This window comes from Hydra vulgaris, chromosome 03 (genome assembly GCF_038396675.1).
Source record: "Hydra vulgaris chromosome 03, alternate assembly HydraT2T_AEP".
Taxonomy (NCBI): Eukaryota; Metazoa; Cnidaria; class Hydrozoa; order Anthoathecata; family Hydridae; genus Hydra; species Hydra vulgaris.
The window spans coordinates 28482554-28494750 of NC_088922.1; the positions used below are offsets into that span (position 1 = coordinate 28482554).

Consider the following 12197-nt stretch of genomic DNA (forward strand, 5'->3'; position numbering starts at 1 on the left):
CAACTAGTGTCAACAGTGATACTCCACTTCAGCCTTAGTTTACAATACTTGTTTAAACCAACTTTGTGTTCATTGTATAACTTCTTAGATTCCAAATCAAGTTATTTTTTAATTGAGCAACTTTCAGGAGTTAATGTTAGTAACCTACTTTTTTTTTTTCACTTTTTTCTATATTGTATCTAAGAGTTTGTCTAAACAATTTATGCACTTTTGGTTTTTTTTTAATGCTACCTTTAGGTCTACATCCAATGTTGATGCTACTAGGTTTGTCATAGTTGTTAACAATTTTCAAAATTTTTGCTTTCTTGATCCAGATTTATGTTTAACCAGCTTTGATCTAATGTTGACTTGCTGTTGATATGTTGTCTAAAGATAATCCCTTGATAATTTATCTTTTGTAGATTTTTTTTTAACGTCTTCATTTCCAACAAGGCTGCGAGCAACCACTATTAGAGTCGGAAGTTACTGGAAGAGAAAAGATGAAGTTTATAGAGCAAGATAATGATTGACAGATAACTTGCAAATTATATGAATTAAGATTTTGAATTTGAATATGAATCAAGATTTTGATTTATGAATCAAGAATCAAGGTTCAAATTATATGAACTATTGCAAGTTATATGAAAATAAGATAAAGGAAGCAAATTCCAAAGAACTGATGTTCAATGAAGAATTCATCTAGTGAATAAGAATTTTTGGAGCACTTAGGAACAGTCACAGTAAAAGGATGAGACTTAATTGAATGATGATGAGTAACACAAGAATGAATTTTAGTAGATGGCACAAGAGATGCTAGCTTTATAAGGCAGTGCCCATTATAGCATTTATAGAAAAGAGAAAGAGTAGCAACATTACAATGATGTGATAATGGTTGGAGGTTGGCTGCTAAAGCAGGTTTAACTATGTTTATAATACATTTTTCACCTTGTCTAAAAGAGAATGGGCATCATTAGAAGATCTGCTCCAGATATAGCAACTATTCCATACAAGGACAAATTTGAGATTTATAGAGATAAAGAATTGAATCCATAATTAAAAAGTGGCAAGCACAATAAAGAGATGCAACCTCAGCAGGTGCTAATTTTGCTATCAATTTGATATTTGGTTTCCAAGAAAATTGGAAGTAAGAGTTAATTCTAGAACATAAAGGGTAGATGACTCATTGAGTACATTACTGTTACTGAGAACAATTAACTTTTAAAACAATTAAAATGTTTTACACTCAACTTATAACTACATATATTACAATATACTATAACTATATATATTACATTTTCAAAAATTCTTGATAGCGATCTGACTAGTGCCCCATTAGTCTTCTTTCTATCATAAGCAAGGTTTTTGAGTCTTTGATTAACTAACACTTAATCTTTCATAGTTTTGTTATTTGCAAACCTGTTTTTGATGTCAGTGATTTTACAAAATGATGAAAATAATACCTTGCAGTAATAAGTAGAACTAAATATAGTTAAAATAGCAAATTTCTTTATTTTGTAAAGAATTTCATTCTTGTTTCGTAATATTCTCAAATTTTTTCTCCACTGATTCAACATGATTAACTTGGCAGTCAATTGTTTGCAGTCTTGCAGTTAATACATCAATTTTTTTTTTCCATAAAAAGATTTCTTTAAATTTGTTAAATCTTTCAGAAAAAACATCATTTATTTCTACTATAACAGCCATATAGTGTTTAAATGAATCCTTTTTTTTTTTCGTGGGTTATTCTGTATTTTCAACTTTTTATAAATTTTACAGAAAAACATAGAAAGCATTTCAGAGTTTTTTTTTTTTTTTTTTTTTATTTAATCTTAATATAATATAATATATGATATCTTAATATAGTATGTATAAATATCCAAATTTAATTGAAGCAATTTGATATTTACATAAATACTTTAAGGAAATCATCTTGGTCCGTGAAGTTTCTTATTAACTTTATTAAAATAATTTAATATACATATACCACAATAAAATATCAAATCATTAAACTATGATTGGTTAACTCAGGTTATGTGACATCCATATTTTGCAGGTGAACTTTTATTTCTTCAAGTAAAGTCAACAAAATGATTAAGGTCTTGATCAGGCAGTGAACATTATTATACATTAATAACCCTAAATACTGGGCCTCTTTTTCAGATAACATTTCCGAAAATGACACTTGTTGTTGTTGTTGTTGTTGTTTCAGATAACATTTCCGAAAATGATACTTGTTGAGAGCTTATATTGACTAGTTATACAAGAAGTTGTTAATCCTATAATTCATTTTATAGCTAGATCTTCATCTCTATAATCTCCAAACAAAAAATCTTTATACTTCGAAAATGCAATTTTCAGAAATGTTTTACGATGCAAAATGCCAATTGAAAATTTTTTTTTTCGGTCCAACAAAAGTATTCAATTGAGTTTCATAATTTTTTAATCATGTAAAAAGTGTTTGTTTTAATCAAATCAAACTCTGGTACTGGTCAATTATCAGCAACTTTGCTTACTACACTAAAGTTTAGGCATAAATAGTAGTTTTTGTGATTTTTGTGATTTTCACAACCAGAATCTTTTTTAATTTTTTCTACCAATGGTGTTTTGCGGTCCAAAATATGTTTAAATTCATACCCAAAATATTATTTTACATGTTTTTACATGCAAAATTTCTTCATTTTTATCTGAAGAGTTTCTAAATAATTTTATCAACTTTTTTAAATTAAAAATACAAAAACATGTTGTTTTTTTTAAACTATAGTTATATTCTATGTTACTTAAGTCTTTTATTCCAATGCATTCAATTATCCTTAATGTTGCTATTATTATTTATAATACTGATCAGTATTATCTTATTTATTTTGTCTGTCATTTGTCTGCATTATTGTTTTCAAGCATGAATCGAAAAAAATGTGAAACGGAAACAACTTTTAAAATAAATTACTAACACATTAAAAAAAACTATGATAATATTTTAATCAAGTAATGATAGTAGTTCTTCAAAGACATTAAAAAAAAAGTTTATAATTTATTAAAATATCATTGAAGCAATTTATTATGAAGAATATCCATCATGGAACTACAAATGAGTCTCAAAAGCTACTAGAATTCCTATATCTACTTTACTACTATATCTACTATCTTGGAAGAGTTATAAAGCGATATATAAAGACTTTATCCATTAAAAAAGCTAAAGGATCTGTATGAAAATTTTTTTTCACAATCAATCAGTGGTAAATAGGATTCGTTGTTCTTTTGAAGGAAATCCAGGCTTGTCTAAAAGAAAAAGAGCTAAAAGGTCCAAGCAATTAAATACTTAAATTGTACAAAGAGTATTCCACTGCCAAAACACAAACACAAAAACTTTACATCCAAGTTTTGCAAAATTGAATGGCTGCATTTTGATGGACGATGAGACTTACACAAAATATGACTTTAGTCAACTTCCTGGTGACAAATATTATACTTCAATTGTTTGTGGCAGTGTAAGCAAAAAGTATGAATACAAACAATTTGTAGTTGTGGAAAAAAGAGTTGGGCTTTTGTGATCAGCTTTGATATCAGAAATATATATTCAAGAGTGCCTTCAAAAATGAGTTTTGCCACTTATTTGATCGCATGCTAGACCTTGTTTGTTTTGGCCTGACTTAGCTGCCTGCCACCACGTTAAAAAAAAACTTTGTAGTGGTATAAATTAAGAAAAGTTAATTTTGTACCAAAAAAGCTCAATCCATCAAATTTCCCACAATTTGGGTTTATTCAGAAAATATTGGGGTATTGACAAAAGATATTTGCCTAAAACAGGCAAGAATATAAATTCAGTACAAGAATTGCTGAAGTCATGGTCAACCTTAACAAAAAATCTCAATAACAGTTGTTCAGAAATAAATGGGCAACATCACCAGTAATGTACAATTATTTTTTATAAATAAAGAAAAATTTTGAAACTGAAAGTTTTTTTATATTCTTTGATTTTTTAATTTTAAATAGAAATTAAAGAAATTTGTAAAAAAAAAACAGTTATTTTTTATATTTTTGAAAAGATTTTCGTTTCTCTTTTTTTTTTCAATCTCATGCTTTAGTCTATGATTTCATTTGGGTCAAAAATATTATTCAAGTCTACAAAATCATTTTGGTTCACAATCTCAGTTTTACATTACAAACTGCAAAATAAATTTCACAGGTACTACTGATGTGATGTGCCTAATTAATCAGCCAAGTTTAAACATAACTTATAGAACTTTTTAGAAGCCAAGTTTAAACATAACTTATAGAACTTTTTAAAATTGTTTTACTAATGATTACAACTTTAAATAGATTTTACAACTAAAAAAAATATAATAACCTTGTTAGGTTGCGGTCTTGAATGTTTTTTCAGATGGCATATTTCAAGTCACAAATTAGTCTAAGATTCTAAATCAATTGTGCACAATAATGTTTATGTAATATTTTAATCATATTTTAATTAAATAATTACAATTATATTATGCCCAAATAACATTGCATTTTTGCTTTTAGTAGTGGAAATACATCAGTTTTTGATGGAAATAAAAAAGTCTTAGGTGTGACCTAATGTATATATTGTAATATATAATGTAATTGTAATGAAACATCATTATATATTTACAATATATAAATATATATATATATATATATATATATATATATATATATATATATATATATATATATATACACTGCGTGACATAATGATAAGACACCCCAAAAAGAAAACTCTGCTATACATATATATTTAAAAACTAATTTTTATTGTAAATGAAATCAAAGGGTTTACAACACTAAACTACATTTTAACAAATTTATTTTTAATGTAACATTTTATTTTTATTTTAATGTAACATTTAACAATTTATTTTTAACGTAATTTTATTAAAAAAACCCGTTTTTTCAGTGCGACAAAATTATAAGACAATTTTACAAAAAATGTTTTATTTGCAAACTGCAGTTGTGGGAAATTAAGAATATTTATTTGATGTAAACACCACAGATGATTATTTAACTGTAAACTTTTATGAACTGTCAAAAATTTAGTTCAGGTTTTTTTTTATTAAGTATAAAATAAAAAATTAATTAATAATGGGTCATGCTGCACCATTGAGTTCAGATGAGAAAAAAGTGCTCTCTAATTTATCGAAAATGGGTCACTCTGTTAGTTACATGGCTAGAGCTATTGGATGCAGCCAAACTGCAGTTAAAATCTACATTAATAGTCCTCATATGTATGGAATAATAAAAGTCCCGGACATCCATCATTAAGTGACAGTGATAGGCGAAGGTTGTTGAGACAAGCTTCAAATTCTTCATTAACTGCTTGTCAAATTGCTGCAGAAGCAGGAGTGATTGCTAATTTATGTACAGTTCAGTGAGTTATTCATAATGCTTATCACCTTTCACGCAAAAAAATTTAGCGAAAACCATCTTTGACAACAAATCACATAAACAGCGGAATAACTTTTGCAAAGGACCATGTAACATGGAAAGAAGAGTGGTAACAAGTAGTATTTTCAGACAAAAAAAAAAATTTTCTTGATGGGCCGGATAGATGGAATTATTATTTTCACAATTTGGTTAAGAACCAGTAACACAGCAACGGCGTCAAATGAGTGGCGGTGGTGTAATGATTTGGTGTGCAATCGGATATCATAGTAAATCAAAAATTCATTTTATTGACAGAAAAATGTCTAAGGATTATCTTTTAATTGAAGAATTTTTAAGCCATGAAGCATCTGTAATAGGTGGTGAAAATTTTGTTTTTCAACAAGATAATGCTATTGTTCATACAGCTAAGATAGTAAAGGAATATTTCAACAGCAGTAAAATTGAAACATTGAAGTGGCCAGCTAGATCTCCAGACCTGAACATTATTGAGAATGCTTGGCCACAGCTATTACATATAGTGTTTGAAAGTGGTAAACAATATAGTTCACTAGCTGACTTGAAATCATCCATCGCATCTGCATGGGATGCAATTGACATTTTGTACATAAATAAGTTGTATGACTAAAAAAACAGTTTTTTTTTAAATAAAATATGACTTAGGTTTAAAATAAATTTTTTTAAATGTTGTTTAGTCTTATAATCCTTTTTTTGCTCTCATTTAATATAAAAACTAGCTTTTAAATATAAATGTATAGTAGAGTAGATTCAGTTATGTTTAAATTCGATTGATTAATTAAGCCGCCACTTCACACTTGTTGCACCTGTGTTATCCATTTCAAAGTTTGTAATGTAAAACTGAGATTAACACAGACAGTTTGTAATGTAAAACTGAGATAAAAACATACAAACAGGCATGTTTGCATTTGTGTTGATATATTTTGTACTTTTTTTTGTAATTTTTTATGCTTGCTCAAAATATGTATTTTTTGTTTGTGTTTATGTACATTTATACATTTACATACATGCCGTTTGTCTTAATTAGTTCAAAACAAATTGCATACTCAATTCAATATCATGGACCTTATTTGTGGAAAGAGTTTCCTTCATATTGCAAATACGAAAAAAATTAATATAGTGCAGTTTAAAAATTAAACGAAACAGGTGTTATTACTTATGGATTTTAACAAATTCGATTTTAAATGCTTCTTTTAAACTAAAATTCAATTATATAAAATGTGTCTCAGAACTTATCAACTTTTTTTTTTTTTTTCATTAATTCAGTTATAGTGTTTCCTCTAATCTTAAAAGTTATTGTTGAAATCTAATCTGAGTTATTGAATATATTTTTTTATTTTTTAAATTATTAATGAATTGTTATTTATTTTACTTTTATTCAAATTTGTTTTAAAATATACATAAATATTTTCATAAATATTTCGGTCTTTGTAATCTAATAAAAACATACAAACAGGCATGTTTGCATTTGTGTTGATATATTTTGTACTTTTTTTTGTAATTTTTTATGCTTGCTCAAAATATGTATTTTTTGTTTGTGTTTATGTACATTTATACATTTACATACATGCCGTTTGTCTTAATTACATACATTTGATGATAACTATTATAATAATAGCAACTAATTTTTCTATGGATTTCTTTTTGTGTGAGATTTAAATCCATTAGAATAATGCTTTTAATAATTTTTTTCTTAGTTATAATCATAACAGTTTGATATTATAACCAATACCTATGCTTATATTATGGGTCAATTGTTTGATTATATTTTATATTTCTCTTACTAATACGGAACAGATCCAGCAATTTTCTCATTGAAATCTTTCTTTTCCACTAGATTTTATATCCGGTTTATTAAAAAATTATTAAAAATCTAAAATAAATGATGTGACTTTAACATCAAACATCAAATATTTAACATTAAATATCAGATCAAAACATAATACAAATACAAATATTTTATAGAACAAAATGCTTCAATATATAGTTTATTTTTATTTTATTTTTTTGTAAAGCATATTAAAAAGTGCTATTACAAGTCATAAAACATTTTATGACCATTATTGGCAACAGTTTTATAAATTAAAATAAATTTAATCACAAAAAATGAAAAAAATCAAATAGATTTTTTCTTTTTTGATTTTTAAAAATTTGAAATTTAAAAAAAGTTGAAGCCTAAAATAAATGTTTAAACACTCATTATCTATTAAAAACCATGACTATTAAACACCATTATTAATGATTAAACTATTAAACTTAAATTATTAGAGATTGGCATAAGGTTGGCAAAAAAAAAGAGACAGTAAAATTTTACCATAAAGCATAGAAATACTCATAGACTGCAAACACTTTAATGTAGGCAGTTAGGTTGGCATTGCCGAAACTATATATATATATATATATATATATATATATATATATATATATATATATATATATATATATATATATATATATATATATATAAATATATATATATATATATATATATATATATATATATATAAATATATATATATATATATATATATATATATATATATATATATATATATACGAAACTATATATATATATATATATATATATATATATATATATATATATATATATATATATATATATATAAATATATATATATATATATATATATATATATATAAATATATATATATATATATATATATATATATATATATATATATATAATATATATATATATATATATATATATATATATATATATATATATATATATATATATATATATATATATATATATATATATATATATATATATATAGTGTGGAACAAAAAATAGTGAACCTTTTTTTAGGACCAATCTTGTTTCTCTGGTCACGAATATATGCCCTGTCTTCAGAAGTTACCTTAAATATCATTTTTGAAAATAATCAACAACTTCAGTTTAATTGTAGTGAAATCAAAGTATAATAAAAAACTCTTAAAAAAAATTCACTATTTTTTTTCCCACACTGTATATACATATATACAGAGTTGTTACGACATAATATGTCTGGCAGATCTGTCGACATATTTTCAGACATATTTTCTGCCGACATAAAATATGTCCCACATATTTTCGATTAACATATTTTGACATAATTTTATGTCTGAATTATTTTCTGCTGACATAAAATATGTCAGACATATTTTCTATCGACATATTTTTATGTCTGAATTATTTTCTGCTGACATAAAATATGTCAGACATATTTTATATCGACATATTTTGACATATTTTTATGTCTGAATTATTTTCTGCTGACATAAAATATGTCAGACATATTTTATATCGACATATTTTGACATATTTTTATGTCTGAATTATTTTCTGCTGACATAAAATATGTCAGACATATTTTATATCGACATATTTTGACATATTTTTATGTCTGAATTATTTTCTGCTGACATAAAATATGTCTGACGTATTTTCTGTCGACATATTTTGACATAATTTTATGTCTGAATTATTTTCTGCTGACATAAATTATGTCAGACATATTTTCTGTTGACATAGTTTCTGTCAACATATTTTGACATAATTTTATGTCTGAATTATTTTCTGCTGTTATAAAATATGTCAGACATATTTTCTGTCAACATATTTTGACATAATTTTATGTCTGAATTATTTTCTGCTGTTATAAAATATGTCAGACATATTTTCTGTCAACATATTTTGACATAATTTTATGTCTGAATTATTTTCTGCTGACATAAAATATGTCAGACATATTTTAAAATCTCTATGAAAATACGCTTCTTTTGAGACTCAGGTTGACATACTTTTGAACAACTTTTTTTTCGACAAAATTAGGGACTTTTCCCCAAAATCTAAAGATTTGAACCCAAATATCTTTACAACTTGACGTGATGGTAAAAAATGAGTTGCATATTTGAAATCAAAATAAGAAATCCTACATAAAAAACAAATTGTTTTTTTGGCACCAGAAAAATTTTTTGTTTTTGTTGACCTGTGTTATGCTTCATAAAACTTTTATTTTAAATCCTATAAGCCAATATCTTTTGTTTCATAAAGGCCTTTTTCTGCCCTTTTTAGCGATGTATCATTTAATAGTATTGAGTCAATACTATCAAATGATACATCGCTAAAAATACTTTGTCAATACTATTGACAAAGTATTTTTAGCGATGTATCATTTGAGAGTATCGACTAGTATTGATGCATCATTTGATAGTATTTGATAGTATTTGATAGTATTTGATAGTATTTGATAGTATTGATTAGTATGGATTAGTATTGGCGATTTCCCTTATTAGAATGTAAAAACCATCTCAAGCTGAGTTTTTATTACTGAAAATGGTTTTTATTAATATAACTAAACTTAAAATTATTCTCTTGATTAAAATAATATTTAAAAAAAAACATTTTTAGTTATTTTTAACTAATAGTTGATTCATTCAATAAATTATTCTCCATTTTTGACTTTAAATCGTAAGGAAAATGAAAAAAATAATTATTCCAATATATATTTCACTCAAAACATTTTATGCAAGTTTATGGCAGTTAATTATGCTGTTATAATGCAATTGTCAATTATTTTATTGTTAAATAAATCATAACTATTATAACTAAAAGTATATTATTCGTAATTAGTTATAAATTATTACCGGTTAGTCTTCTTAATATGAATTTAATGAGCTGAATATAATTTTTGAGAAATATTTCAAATTCTTCAGCTTAAATGAATTTAATTTGGCACGAATTTTTTGAAATTCTGTGAACCATTTTTTCATAAAATCTTTTGAATTCAATTTTTCATAATGAGATCTTTTTCAGGATCAACTAATAATTAAAAATAACTGAAAAAGTTTTTTTTTTATTATTATTTTAATCAAAGAAATAATTTTAAGTTTTGTCATACTAATGAAAACCACTTTCAGTAATAAAAACTCAGTTTGAGATGGTTTTTACATTCTAATAAGGGAAAGCGCCAATACTAATCAATACTAATCAATACTATCAAACACTATCAAATGATGCCTCAATACTAGTCAATATTAGTCAATACTATCAAATGTCAATATTAGTCAATACTATCAATGTCAATATTAGTCATAATCAATAAATAAGTCATAATCAATAAATAAGTCAATAAATGCCAATATTAGTCAATACTATCAAATGATACATCGCTAAAAAGGGCAGAAAAAGACCTTTATGAAACAACTGATGTTTGCTTGTAGGGTTTAAAGTAAAAGTTTTATGAAGCATAATTGATTGCAAAAACGCAACAAATTTGTTAAACTATTTTCACTTAACTCTGTAAATTAAGTTGAAATGCGCAATAAATTTGTTAGATTGATTTTTTCTTCAAGAATATCAAACAGCAAATAATTCAGATATAAAATTATGTCAAAATATGTCGATAGAAAATATGTCTGACATATTTTATGTCAGCAGAAAATAATTCAGACATAAAATTATGTCAAAATATGTCGACAGATAATATGTCTGACATATTTTATGTCAGTAGAAAATAGTTCAGACATAAAATTATGTCAAAATATGTCAACAGAAAATATGTCTGACATATTTTATGTTAGCAGAAAATAATTCAGACATAAAATTATGTCAAAGTATGTCGACAGAAAATAATTCAGACATAAAATTATGTCAAAATATGTCGATAGAAATTATGTGGGACATATTTTATGTCGGCAGAAAATATGTCTCAGACATATTTGACAGATAACAACCCTGTATATATATATATATATATATATATATATATATATATATATATATATATATATATATATATATATATATATATATATATATATATATATATATATATATATATATATATATATATATATATATATATATATATATATATATATATCTGTATATAAATATATATATATATATATATATATATATATATAAATATATATAGATATGTATATAAATATATATATATACATATATATATATAAATATATATATATATATATATATATATATATATATATATATATATATATATATATATATATATATATATATATATATATATATGAATATATATATATATATATATATAAATATATATATATATATGAATATATATATATATATATATATATATATATATATATTTATAATATATATATATCAGTATATATATATATAAAAATATATATATATTTATATATTTATAATATATATATATCAGTATATATATATATAAATATATAAGGGCGCCCACAATTTGATATTGAAATTATTAAGATGTATAAATTTTAATTATTTATAGTAATTTAAATAGATTTTACACAAGCAACTTCGATATTTAAAAATTAAAATAAAAAATTATGAAAGCACTATATTATTATTATTGTTAATATTTTAATATTAGGAAGTTTATTTTGTCATAATTTGTAGTTTAATTTTTAATTGGTTTGTAACAAGTTTATTTGTCCGTTAATTTTTTTTCTGTATTGTCTTCAGTTTTTAAATTTTTTTACCAGAGTTTAAATTGTAAATTAAATCTTTTGAAAATGTAGTATGACTACGAAACATGTCAAGAATAAAAAATATTTTGATTTTTATTAAAATTTTTACAAATTTATTGCTAATGCGATGTTCGAAAGCACTATTCTTTTTAATCTTATTGATTTTTATGAAAAAATTTTGTGATTTTGAAATTCAAGTTTATTTGATAGTTTGAGGTTTTAATTTTTCAAAATTGCAATGGATAAGTATTTTTCTTATTTGTAAATATAGTTTTGTCTTAACTATTTTGTCTTGAAA

The 12197-nt window shown here is 23.8% G+C and overlaps 1 protein-coding gene across 1 annotated transcript in view; it reads left to right on the forward strand.

The window, feature by feature from the left end:
• Nucleotides 1-6414: 6414 nt before the first annotated feature.
• LOC101235166 (dnaJ homolog subfamily B member 4) overlaps nucleotides 6415-12197 on the forward strand; it is a 29140-nt gene continuing 23357 nt past the window's right edge. The window contains exon 1 of the mRNA XM_065792878.1: nucleotides 6415-6540. The gene's annotated coding sequence lies outside the window, so the exon portion shown is untranslated. The remainder of the gene's footprint in view (nucleotides 6541-12197) is intronic.